This window comes from Monodelphis domestica, chromosome 2 (genome assembly GCF_027887165.1).
Source record: "Monodelphis domestica isolate mMonDom1 chromosome 2, mMonDom1.pri, whole genome shotgun sequence".
In the NCBI taxonomy this organism is placed as follows: domain Eukaryota; kingdom Metazoa; phylum Chordata; class Mammalia; order Didelphimorphia; family Didelphidae; genus Monodelphis; species Monodelphis domestica.
Window position 1 is genome coordinate 61,505,765 of NC_077228.1, and position 13,453 is coordinate 61,519,217.

General features: G+C 41.5%; 1 pseudogene; it reads right to left on the minus strand.

Moving 5' to 3' along the window:
- Positions 1-944: 944 nt before the first annotated feature.
- On the minus strand, positions 945-1,036 carry LOC130457615 (U2 spliceosomal RNA; annotated as a pseudogene).
- Between the last annotated feature and the right edge of the window lie 12,417 nt (positions 1,037-13,453).

A 13,453-nucleotide genomic window follows, 5' to 3' on the forward strand; every position in this document is an offset into this window, starting at 1 on the left:
CCAAACAACCCTCCTCTCGTCCCTCTTTCCCGTGAAAAGCTTCCCGTCCTTGCAGAACGGTCTGTCATCCCCCAGAGTCTCCTCTTGTCGGGGTCTCTGATTCCTTCCCCTGGTCTTGGCCCTTCCCTCACCTTCTGGATGTCTCTCAGATGCGCCCTGCCCAGAGCTCAGCACAGCCTGGCCAGGGCCAGTAAAGCACAGGGTGGAGGATCCCTCTCAAAATCCATCAAAAGCATTTTTATGAGGCGCTGCGTGCCAACAGGCTGGGCCCCGGATATGCCAAGCACAAGGCAAAAGCACAGGGAAGCCTAAAGCCTATTCAGCGTCTTGGCTGCCATAGCAGGCTGTTGTCTCAGGTTGAACTGGAAGTCCACTGAAACCCCCAGGTCTTGGTTCAAACAGAAGACTTTTTCCCTGGGTGGGCTCTTCACTTAGGCCCGCCCCGAGTCCCGGAGCCTTTGCTTCCCCTCCTCCTCCATGCCTTGCCCTGCCCTATCCTCTCCATCCCTGGCCTGCTCCATCTTATGCTGCCCTACCAGCATCCCTGCCAAACCAGGTGCCCCTTCGAACATGGTGCCTGTTCCCTTCTTGCACGGCATCCTCCTTGATGGGCAAAGGCTCTCCTTCAGCCAGGACCCTGGACTGTTTGGTAACCCCATTTCCTTTATCTCTCTTCCCTGGACCTGGGAGGCTTTGGATCACAAGAACTTTAGGAGTGAGCGCTGGAAGAGACTAAATTTTTCTTCTCTCCCAACTCCATTTATTTATTTATTTATGTATTTGCCCTTATCTACCTGCTAGAGAAAAAAACAAAAACAGCCTGCAGAGTATCTCAGGAAGGCATGTAAGATGGCTACTATAGACATTTTTTGCATGATTTAACCATTGAGATCCCATGGCTTTTCTTTTCAGTGGTTGGAGGAGTGGGAGGGAAGTAGAGAATTTAGAATTCAAATTTTTAAAAAATAAGTGTTAAAAATAAAGATATAACAGACATTTTCTACACTTGATCTTAGCCAAAAGGCTGAGAAGTGATTACAAATATGTATATTTTTTAAAAAGAAAGAAAGCATGGAGGAGTTGAGCCACTCAGTCTCTCTTGGTGACCTATTGGGAATTTTTAGCAAAATTTATAAGCAAGGAAACCTATAAAGGCTTCAACTACAAAACCTTCACAAACACCATCCTTGTTAGTGTTTTCTAGTATCAGTATTGTAGGACTTTAAAAATAGAAGTGCTAGGTCTCTGGGTCAAAAATACTCATTTGTATTTTGAGCTTGACGGTATCTAAGTTTGGAGAGAAAAAATTAATTTATATAGCCTCTGAGAATTGCATACATTGTGTGTTGCCATAATGCACGTGAAATACATTTAAAAAAAATAAAGCTAGTCATTTTCAAGCATATGCTGGATTAGAAGAGATTGCTACAGAGTTAAATATTCATGCACATTGATCCTTGTTGCAGAAGACAGTGGAAATGTGTTGTAAGGATTATAGAGGATAGTTGAATTTAGAACTGGAAAGGAATTTGGAGAACATAAAAAAGTATCAAATGAGATAATATTTGTAAAATGCTTAGCACTGTGCCTGGCACAAAATAGGTGCTTAATACATGCTTGTTCCGTCTTTCTTGCCTTCTCTCTCTCTCTTTATGGAAAAGGAAACTGAGGCCCAGAGAGGTTAATCAATTTGCCCATAGTCACATAGGTAGTGTTAATGCTAGGATTTGAACCAAGGTCCTCAGACTCCAATTCTAGGGCTCGCTCATACTGTTGCCATATTTTCTTTTTAAGAAAGCAACAGTATAAACCCCAAGAATTTTGCTTGCCATCCATCCTAACCCTTTGTTGCTACTGTTTCCTGCCATGTTTACTCCTTTGACATTATTTCTCCACCTTGCCTGTTTTCATGATTCGTTGGCTCTTTTTTTCCTTCTGAATTATAACATCCTTAATATGTTTTTAGTAGACTTGTATTCTCATGTACTGAGGTTATTTTTCAATTCTATTTCTACTTTCAAGGGCATTAGCAATTCTGCCCAACTTGGTTTTATTTGAAAACTTAATGAACATCTTCTCCATTTCGTATTTCGAATCACCAAGCAAGATATTAAATATGAAATCCTGTAGGCCATTATGTAATATAGTCCCCAAAGTTGACAATTTCCAACAAGGTGTGTTCCTATATAACTGGACTATATCTGCCTTGTTTGTTGAAAAGAAAACTAGATCACTTCAATCTATTGCTTCTCCTTTATCTCTAAGGCCTGTCGCTCTTTCAGAGAAGGAACTTAAATTGGTCTGCCATGGTTTGCTCTTCCCAAAGTTACAGGGGATGCTGTTTAGTGCTTTGTGCTGTCCTAAGATGGTTACAAATAGACTAAAAAAAAATTAACTCATTTTTTTTTCTTGTATGTGCGTTTTGTGTCTTCTTCCACAACAAGATGAATATGGAAATGTGTATTGCATGATAGCACATGTATAAACTATTTCAGATTCTGTCCTATCTTGGGGGCGTGGAGGGAGGGAGGGAGAAAATGTAGATCACAAAATGTCAGGAGATAAATGTTAAAAATTGTTTCTACATGTACCTGAAAAAAAAATATTCCTGGGGGAAAAAATGAACTCATGCTCTTCTGCTCTCCAGTACTGACTTTAACTTGACCTATTTCTAATGACCAAAGTTATCCCATTTCCTTTTTTTCAAAGGCAAACCCTGTATTTTCTCTTTTTAATTTCTTAGATGCTTAGCTTACCAAGACGCTCTATTCTGCCATAACAGGCACACTGGTAGTAATTATGTTATTAAAAGAAAGGCTTAATGGAGAGTGCTACATTTTGTAGTCTAGGTTTAAATTCCAAACAGGACACTCACTAGCTTTGTGACCCTTTCATGTCACTTAATTTCCATATGCCTCTGGCAGAGATAATAGGGAAAGGAAATGTTAGCTTTCTTCCTCCAAAATACCTTACAATAGCAAAGGGGCTGGTCCTATCAGTCCTATCAGAAGGTTGTTGTTGTTCAGTCCTTCAGAAGGGAAAAATTCTTTGTGATCCAGTGTGTCCATGGGATTTTATGGGCAAGGATTCCGGAGTAGTTTGCCATTTCCTTCTCTACTGGAGTGAGGCAAATGGAGTTTAAATGACTTGTCCAGGGTCACACAGCTAGTTGGCATCTGAGGCTGAATTTTAACTCGGATCTTCCTGACTCCAGGCCCAGATGGTGCCTTTTCAGCAAACCGGAGTCCCTCTGCAGTTCATCCTCAGGTTTCAGTTTCTCTGTGCTCCACCGAAATAATCCATGTCATCCTCGTTTACACTGCAGATGCTTTGAGTCTAATCATGCTGAGAAATGGAAAATTGGGAGCCTCAGGAGCTGGGGTGAATACTCTGTCAGAAGTGACTGGGCTTTCTGGGAGGCGGAAATAGGACAAGGAAAAGCCAGATGACTTTTTGGTTGTTCCTTCTTGAGCTGTTACTGTAAAGAGAACTGAATTAGGACCCCTTTTTAGGGGGCTTTTACAGTGTGTGTGGGAGTAATGAAAGATTTACAGCTGCTATGGAAGCTGGGTCTGCCCTCCACTCTCAATCACCGCAGGCAGAGCAGAGGCTTTAGCTTTTCATGATCTTCTGATGTCTCTCCAAAAAGGTGCCTTTGTTTGGAAGTGTCTGGAAGTGTTTTTCCCTCTCAGTCTTCCCAACTTATAAAGGTGCCTCTTGTTCTCCTTTCACATATTGAGATAATAACTCACAGTTTCACAGTGCTTCCCAGTTTATAGACTGTCTTTTCTCACAACTCTGTGAGTTGGGTAAACAAACTATTATTATTCCCATTTTATAGATGAGGAAGCTAAGGCTCAGCATAGTTAAGTATTTTGTCCTCTGCTAATTAAAAGTTTCAGCTTGCTGGCAAAGACAACCAGCTCTCTGGGGGGAAAAATGTAGGTTGACATTTAAAACTTTAATCTGCATTATTAATATTTTCTCCACCACTTTCTTAATCAACAAAACAATAAAGCCTGATTGGTAGCATTTGCTGATTTCGGAGGTTAAAATGATTATGCTGAAAAAATTTAACAATATGATCTTTTTTTTTTTTAATCCTTACCTTCTATCTTAGAATGGATACTTTGTGTTGGTTCCAAGACAGAAGAGCAGTAAGGGCCAGGCAATGGGGGTTAAGTGGCTTGCCCAGGATCTCACAGCTAGGAAATGTCTGAGGCCAGATTTGAACCTAAGGACTTCCCCCATCTCTAAGCCTGACCTCTCAGTCCACTGAGCCACCCAGCTGCTCCAAACAACTTGATCTTGAGAGCTGGCCAGTAGACCCCTGGGAGCTAAGATTCAAAGGCAAATCTCCTCCATCCTTACCCCACCATACAACCCTGACTCCAATCATTACAGATATCTGTGAGTCCATCTTCTCTCTCCTACTGGATGGTACGATGCTGCAGGACAGAACCAAGTTCTGTACAACTAATGCTCACAACAGCCTGTTTGACTGGACTCTTAGTAGGTACATCCTGACTTGGAAAGAGTCACTAGAATTGGGTTGAGAGACCTGCATTCAAATCAGAGAGCTCATGTGTACTAGCTGTGAGACTCCCAAGCAAGTCTCTTCCAAGCTGTAGATCTAAGGCTCCTGTCTGTAAAAGGAGGAGGCTGAACTACATTATCACTAAGGTCTCTTGAAGCTACCAATCCAATGAATATATTAAAGGAGCTACTTCCTAGATGTGATTTTTTCTTTGAAGGAAAATATATCTTTCTCCCAAATGAGATAAAACCCAACCAAAAAGGGGTGGGGGCATGGGACTTTCTTCAAGTGGTCTTAAAAAATTCAACATTAGGGGGCAGCTGGATAGCTCAGTGGATTGAGAGCCAGACCTAGAGACGGAAAGTCCTAGCTTCAAATCTGTCCTCAGACACTTCCCAGCTGTGTGACCCTGGGCAAGTCACTTGACCCCCATTGCCTAGCCCTTACCTCTCTTCTGCCTTGGAGCCAATACACACTCCAAGATGGAAGGTAAGGGTTTAAAAAAAAAATTCAACATTTATAAATAGTGAAAAATCGCCTGTACAACAGAGGTTAAATATAGAAAGTTTCCAGCTAAGGTAAAATTTTTGAGAGATTTCTGAATATTAAGAGATGTCATGAGGCTAATAATTTATTGATGGGCTGTTGACTCATAGGATCATTGGACCACAAATTGAGATCTGGAAGAGATCTTAAAGATCATCTACTCTAACACCTCACTTTACAGATGAGTGAACCCGAGGCCAGATTTGCTCAGGGTTTTATAGATGATGAGTAGCAGATATGAGATAACAACCTAGATTTTATGATTTCAAGTTCAAAGTTGCTTTTTTTTAATCCCTCAAACTTCTGTTATCTCTACATGACCAAAAATCTGTATACTAGTACTTTGGATATAATTAATCAAAGCAATTTCAAAGAAATGCCGGATCATGCCACCAGAGGGGGATAAATTCATCTGAATCAATTCATCAAGGTTAGTTTAATCTTCAGGGGGTTGCATTAAAAACCATAGAACGTTTTATGTGAAGAAATGAAGGCCCAAAGAGATTGACTCTTGATTAAATGGTTATTTTTAAAGAAACAGAAAAGCAAGGGTGTAAAAGCAATCTGGATTATCGTTTTGAAGGATTCAACAATAGTCCTATGTTGGAAAAATAATACCCAAAATTTTGCAACAATCAGGGCTGAAAAGGCACGTTCATGTCCAGAAAGAACTGATACACTCCCTGAGAAACCAGATTATAACTCTATTTGGCTGTTTAGGTCGGTGATTTAGGCGGGGGTATGTCTGTCCAAAGCATGTGAAAAAATCCCCCCAAGTGAAACGAGTGGATGAGAACAATTTGTTTGGAGGGCCCGGCTCAGAAGACAGCTGAAGGACACCGGCAGGGCAGCGCAGGGCCCAGTCAGACATGGAAGATGCCACCGTGGCCAGTTGTCCCGACTTTTGTCCTGCCACTGGACTCTTGCAGAGCCGGAGGCTGTTGACTTGGGGCAGCTAGGCCTCACTTAAATGCAATTCCCACTCAAGTCACCGCTCTGCTGACGTCATTGGTCCTCTCTGGAAACTAAGAAGGAATGAGCAGCGCACCAACTACAGAAAACCTCGGAGGGAGTCCAGCAGGGGGCCTAAGGAAGAAGCATGGGATTCTTTCCTTAATTAGAGATGGGACGTAGGACGAAGTTACAAGAGAACGGGAGGTTTTTCTGGCCATAGAAGTGAAGGAGGTTCAGCCCTGGGGCTCTGGGCTGATTTGTCCGCACCAGTCTCAGCTGACCAAGGCTGCCAAAGGCCCAGGATCTGCAGAATCATCTCCTTCGGGCCTTGTCTGAACTGCGCCCTCAGAGACACAGAAGTGACAGCCATCCAGATCACGCTCCACTGAGCGCCTAGACGGGGCAGGAAGTGACTGAACTCCAGTCCTCGGAGATCCCAGGCATGTAGAGAAAAAGACAAAACAAGGATTCCACACCAGCCGACTCCAAGGGCCAGTCCAGAGACCCAGAGCCTCCTCCCGGAGGTCACCATGGAAGTGGATTGATTGTCAGACTGGGGTGAAGAAAGACTGGATTCCTATCCCACCCCGTGCGCTTCCTAGCTCCTCCTCCAGAGCCTCCTTCTCTTCCTTGGCTTTCTTCGAGTCCCTCACTGTAGCGCCGCGTCTGGCATGGACTCTACCTGCTTAATCAAGGCTAGTTGCCTTCTCTATCCCCCACCTCTCCTCTGTCTCCACCCCAGGAAGCATGCATCCGAACGGGATAAAAGCTAAGAAAGGGAAAGAAAGGGGTGAGAGTCGTTTGGGTCTACCTTTATTGACAGCCAAAGAGAGCGCTTTGACACCTTGGAAATTACCCTCAAAGGGGGCCCGGAAAGCCCTGGCAAGCAGGCTCTCGGCTCTCTCTCCGTAACAGCAGCTGTGCTAAGTGGTGGGGTGGGGACACTGTGCCCCTCGGCGCCCTGGACATTGTATAAACAGGCGGGATGCTCCAGCCCGAGGAAAAGGCAGCCTGCCCGTAGCGACCTGCCGCTAACTCTACACCGTCTATCTCCCCTTCCTTTGTATTCCAGGATGACACAGACAGTGAAGTGCGACTACAAAGTCCTGAGAACTGACCCAGCCTGGGGCCGCGCGGACTCTCTCCTCTGGCTGGCCATTCTTTGTAGAGACGTGCAAGTTCAGGACGGGCTCTTCTCTCCAGGGCTACACACGCAGTCACTTAAGAAAGCTGCGGGCCACGCCGACTTGGCAGCTCCTGCTCTGCCAGTATTATTGTTCATCATCTTCCCGTGTCTTCTGAGGTGTTTAGGACACCGGCAGAAAATACCAAGGAAACCAGATTGCCGTCTCTGCCCAGTCACGAAGACAAATAAGAGACGGCTGGCCACAGCTTCTCTTTTACACCTCCTTCTTGTTGAGATGCCCGTTGCCAGTGGACGCGACACTGACCATTCATCTCCTACAGCGGAGCCAAGTGTTTGCCGCTGAGGCAGCAGAAACTGATGACTGGTCTACAATCCTCCGCCATGTTGGACAGTGCAAGGCAGCAAAGGCGCCCAGTCATGCTCAGGGGGATTCTAACTTCAGTGTGCCGAGAAGTAAAGCTAAGGAGGAAGGCTGGTCCCTAAGGAAAATGCAGTCCAGCGGGAGAAAGTGGAGGAGCGTGTCTAAAGTCCTGTTGCTCCCCTGTGTGGCTAAGGTCTCACGTGAACCGATGAAAAGCACCATTTCCCATAAATTATAAAGTGATGTAGGTTCAGCAAAGCACATTTCAAAATGTTTACCGAAGGGACGGCCTGCTACATACTCAATGAGGGCCTTGCCTCTCCTGCTGTTTTAAATGACTTTCCCCAGCCCAAAGACAAAGAAGAAAATGAAGAAAATTGGCTTCCTTTTTAAGAAGCCAAGATCTGAACCCAACAGAGTTTCTTCTACCTTATGAAGTTCTCTCCAAAGGGATTTGGGATCTGGGGTCAATCGGAAGTTTTCTCCTGGGCGGGAAATTAAACCGTAACTCCTCTTGGTACTTATAAGTCCTTGTTGCCCCCTGGAAGAATGACTTCACCCTCTCCCTTTCTTCCCAGCCCCTCACTCCCCACCAATCCCTTAGACAGGACCCAAACCCACACCCACATCCACAGAGTAAGTTAATAATTGAGACATTCCAAAGATAATGAAAAATTTCCCGACTTTGCAAAGCTGAGTCCCTACCAAAAATCCTGGTGCATGTGGGATTAGGGATCTGAAGTTGACTGAAAGTTACCTCATCAGCCTCAACTGGGTGAAAACCCTTCCCTGAATCCTTTATTGAATAAAACCATCCGGCTGGGATCCAGCCAAAATTCTAAGGGTTCCTTTCTTCTTAAGACTTAAGACACAGTGAAATGTCTCTTAGAAACCCTGCACCATAAAGATCCCCTTAGAGAGCTGGGCAAATATCCTCAGGATACTTAGTCCAAAGAGCCCTCCAAATTTCCCCCAGTAGATCCTTGTCATCTAAGGACAGTCTTACTGAAATGCTAAAACTCATCCAACAATAGAACAAATAGGCTCTGCTGGAAAAAATATCAAGGACACATAAGCCCCAAAGGCCAGACTTCCAAGAATATGGATGAAACACAAAGAGATATAATTAATTGGGTTTTCTAGGCAAGCAGGTAAATCTTACCCTGTGGATATTCAGGCTATAAAGATCTCATAATAAAACAACCAGTTCAAGTCTTTTTAAATGCAAAAAAAAAAACCTATGAACACTTTTCAATTAGGCACCAGCATTTTAATGACAGAAACTTCATACTTCTCACATTACCCTTAATTTCAATTCTTGAATAGGATTCAATAAATGACACACAAGTACACTTAAACATTTAACAAATCAACAAATGAAAAACTCTAAAAAAAACTTAAGAGGAATTGACTTATAAAAGAAACATATTGGGGGGGGGGGGGATTGTACCATAATAACCTAAAGCAAAGGGAAAAGGAAAAAACCTGATAATTCTAGAATTCTACAAATGAGGGTATCAAGAAGCAAAGGGCCCAGATGAGGCCCTCCATGGAATGGTGATCATCCTTGCTTTACTTTACTTTTTTAACTTTTTTTTTTGTTTTTTTGTTTGTTTTTGGTTTTTTGTGGAAGACTTTAGTCTTCTAGAGAAAGACTAGCTGCCTGTTCACCTCAGAGTTCTTATGGGTTAGGGTGTTTCTTCTCTAATGCAGGTGGCTCCATCCTCCATTCAAGTGTGTTATTCCTATGATTAGCCTCCAATGACTAGAGTATCAGTTCTACTTAACTGATTAATATCTATTTGTTTTTATAAAGGCAAAAGCTATATCTACTTCCAAGACATAACCTCAGGAGCACACTCTTCCCTATCTCATCTCCATCTGCAGGAAGAGTATATTCAAACTTCATGAAGTTTCTACATAGCATTGGTCAAACCAAGTTTACCCTCAACTGTGTGTTGGTTCCAAGGCAGAAAAATGGTGAGGGCTAAGCAATGGGGGCCAAGTGACTTGCTCAAGGTCACACAGTTACCCTCAAATGTGGCACCACTATGTGTCAACCATTGCTGGTCTGGGTACTCAAGGTCTCCTTGAGACATTGACAAAAGGTTGGCCATAAAACTTGGAACATTGTTTTATCTTTATACTATCTACTTTATCCACTACTTTTTCTACACAGCAACAAGGATCAGACAGGATAAAACAACCTTTAAAGAAGCTGAGATGGTTGAAAGGGGCAAAAAGGTGGTAGAGGAGAGCAAGGTGTATATCATCTCCTGGTTTCTTAATAAATTTGCAATCTCTTCACATTACTTAACTGATTAACTCCTAGTGCCTGGATTTGAGAGTTCTTGTGTTCAGGAGTCTTTGTAGGCTATCTAATGTGATGTACTTCCTGTAACTACATTAGTTAGTTCTCAGAGGAGAAAATGATCCAAACCAAAAAGGGTTAGAAAATTATGTCTGGCTGACCAGATCTGGGTGATAGTACAGGTCAGAGGTGAAAATAAAATATATGTTCAGCAATCTCACAAAGTACCTTTCAAGGAGAATATAATGATGAGGATGATGGAATATCATTTATATATTCAATATGTTAATAGGATACTTTGGCCGTTTAATTAAAGTAGATAAAGACATTCTTATGAGACTTTCATGTTTTAAGTAAATCAAGATATATAGGGAGCAGCTGGGTGGCTCAATGGATTGAGAGTCAGACCCAGAGATGGGAGGTCCTGGGTTCAAATATGACCTCAGATATTCCTGTGTGACTCTGGGCAAGTCACTTAACCCCCCTTGCCTAGCCCTTACCACTCTTCTGCCTTAGAACCAATACAGTATTGATTCTAAGATGGAAGGTAAAGGTTTAAAAAAAAAGACCTATACATGAGCATTTTGTGGTAGAAGACATAAATAGCTGTCTTATGCTTAATACCTGCTTTTGTATATTGAGCAACTTTTTCTAGAAGATCTCTTTTAGGGAGATCTTAGACATGAATCATATCTAAACACTGTTTTAGAGATTTTTTTTTCTCCCTAGACTTCTTTCTGGAGGAGGAGACATAAAAAGCACACATTGTCTCCAGGATGAATCCAGGCTCTTCATGAATTTAAAATGAAAGCCTACTGTGTGAAGGGGCCTTGAGTTAAATTATATCTTATTCTGGATCCCTTTATTACCCCTGCTTCCAGTCAATAAAGTAAATAAGTTCATAAGTAAAAATTATAAAGGGGCAATAGCAGGAAATAAGGTTGCAAAGGGAAATCTGAAAGTTTTATACAAATTATCCCAAAAAACAAAGGAGCATAATTTACAAATTATATCATATATTTGTCAAAATTCACATCATAATAACCAGAAAATAAATCAAAGGAAGCTGTCTAAGCACTGCTTGTCAAGATTTCTGGCCTATGATATGCAAATTCCACACAAATTCCAAACCTCCACAGCTTTAGATAAGCAGAACATCAAAAAAGTGGTAATAACTTTGAGACGACACTAACTTCTTGACTTTGAAGTTTTACAATTAATTTTGAGATGATTTGGATATGTTAATGAACTAACCCCAACCAAGAGTTGGTCTGTTCATTCCCAAATTCTATAAAAATGAGATCTCAAATTCCTTACCCCCCAACCCAGACCTCTTCCTTTTCCACTGGGTCCATGTTGCCCAGAGTTCTCATCCCTAATCCATGGTGATATGAGTGATACTTTGTGCTTCTGCCCTTCCCCCCCTTCCCATATTCCCTGTCTCCCTTCACCATCACATTCCCCTTGTTCCATGATGCCATCCACCTCTGAATCACTTTTTGCCATTTGCCTCTGCCTTTGTGGGCTTTTGGTCCCTATATCCTCTTCATTTAATTAAAATGCCATTGCTGCCTTGATACCCACTACCAATCATAATCTTTTCTGGCAAGTACCAAAAGAACAAAGCATGCCTATCCTATTTTATAATTTTATAAATAAATCATTGATTCAGGCCTCTTGAAGTATGGGTTTTCAGAAGTGGTAGGAGAGTCAATGAGGAAGAAATCACTTCTACTTATGAAGATCATAAAGGAAATGCTATTTAAGCTGGGTCTTAAAGTAAAGAGAGTGGGGATAGACAATCAGCAGGCAGAGATAGAGTGTGAGCACAGGTGGAGAAAATTATAAATAATAATTTTATTTAAGCAACATTTTATATTCATTATATTCATATCAACCCATATTCCAGAGCAGAGGTTCTTAACCATCTTTGTGTCATGGATCTTTGGTGTGCCTAAACAATCTAAGGATGTTTTTTCAGAATAGTGTTTTGAAATGCATAAAATAAAACTCATAGGCTTACAAATGAAACAAAGGTTAGTGAAAATAAAGATTTTTTAAAAATCAAAGTTCAAAGACCCGAGTGAACTCATCTAGAGATAACTTGACCCAAAGAAGTCTTGCCTGGGATTACATAGTTATAGGAATAAGGCATGTGTCAGAGGTGTGAGATAACTTCCTGCTTTTACTGATTCCAGAGCCAACTCTATGCCACTCAAATTGTCCATTTCAAGGGGATGGGAAACAATCTAGCTTGAATTCTTGAGGTTGAAAATTTTTACAATACCCCTTTCCAACTTGAGATAATAGTTGTTTAATCTTGTAAGTCACAGGTTCTGAAGAAAAGGATAACTATTGAGACCTTTAATTACCATGTAAGGATGCAAGGGCATCCAGTGGCAGAGAAGACTGAACTCATGGGTCCAGGAAAGGTGGACCACTGGAGGGCTCCATGGGATATGGAAGGAGAGAACATCTGAGTGAAGAGTGGGTATATGATCCATCCCAATATTCAGCATTGTCCCTTTGGTTGAGATTGAAACCCTTGTGGTTGAAGTAGTTACTCCCAGCCTGGTGCTCACCAATCTGAATGGGTTCCCCTTTCTCAAGCATTCTGTTTCAGATGAGTGGACTCCAGATGTCACCAAAAGTGAAATTATATCAGCACACTGTTAAAGGTACTCTTGGAGGTCTATGGCTAGCTCCATTTGGTCTAATTAACCAGTTTACCAAATTAAGAAGCCTTTATTAAGCACTTATTAAATGCCAGGCACTATGGACTACATTAAATACTGCTGATACGCAAAGTATGGAAGCATATTTAAAAAAAACCCTCCTTTTATTTAGCTGGAAAATTAGAAAACCATATTTCTCTAGTCTAAAAGCCCATTCCCTTTAGATAACTGAATAGAGCCAAAACTAAAAAAAATTTTTAAAGAAACAGACTAAGGTTGATAGCCAATTTTAATTATGAAGTAGATAAAATCATTGCCTCCTTCTTTCCTGACTCAAACAATGCTACTACCCTCTATTCTGCTGAAATGGAGGCAACCTTTTCACCTCCCATTCAGAAAAATCTCTTGATATGGATTTTCTATTAATTCGTTGTAGGGGAGAAGTTCAAGAGAAAATATGATGGTAACTTGGTTACTCCATTCTTCTGGAATATAACCCAAGCCATATTTTTGTATATCATGGTTTTCTTCTTCAAATGCCTACAAATATGATGTCAAAAGTTAGAGGGGCAAAGGGTCCAGTTCGGACATCTCTCTAAGACAGAAATGCTTGGAAATTATATTAATGATAAATTAAATAAAATTGTTTTTGATAGACTTGAGCATAAGGTACCAAGAACAGTATTACTATTAATATTTCTTTTCTTAAAAACAGCTCCTACCCTCAAGGAGTACATATTATAGTGGGGGAAACAATGCATCAATATATAGCTATATACAAGATACAAACAAATAGATACTACCTAACCTTAGAAGAAAAGTCATTGGTCTCTGAGGTATCAGGAAAGTTCTCATGTAAAAGATAATATGATCTGAGTCTTAAAGGAATCCAGAGATTCTAAGAAGATAGAAGGAGGAAAAG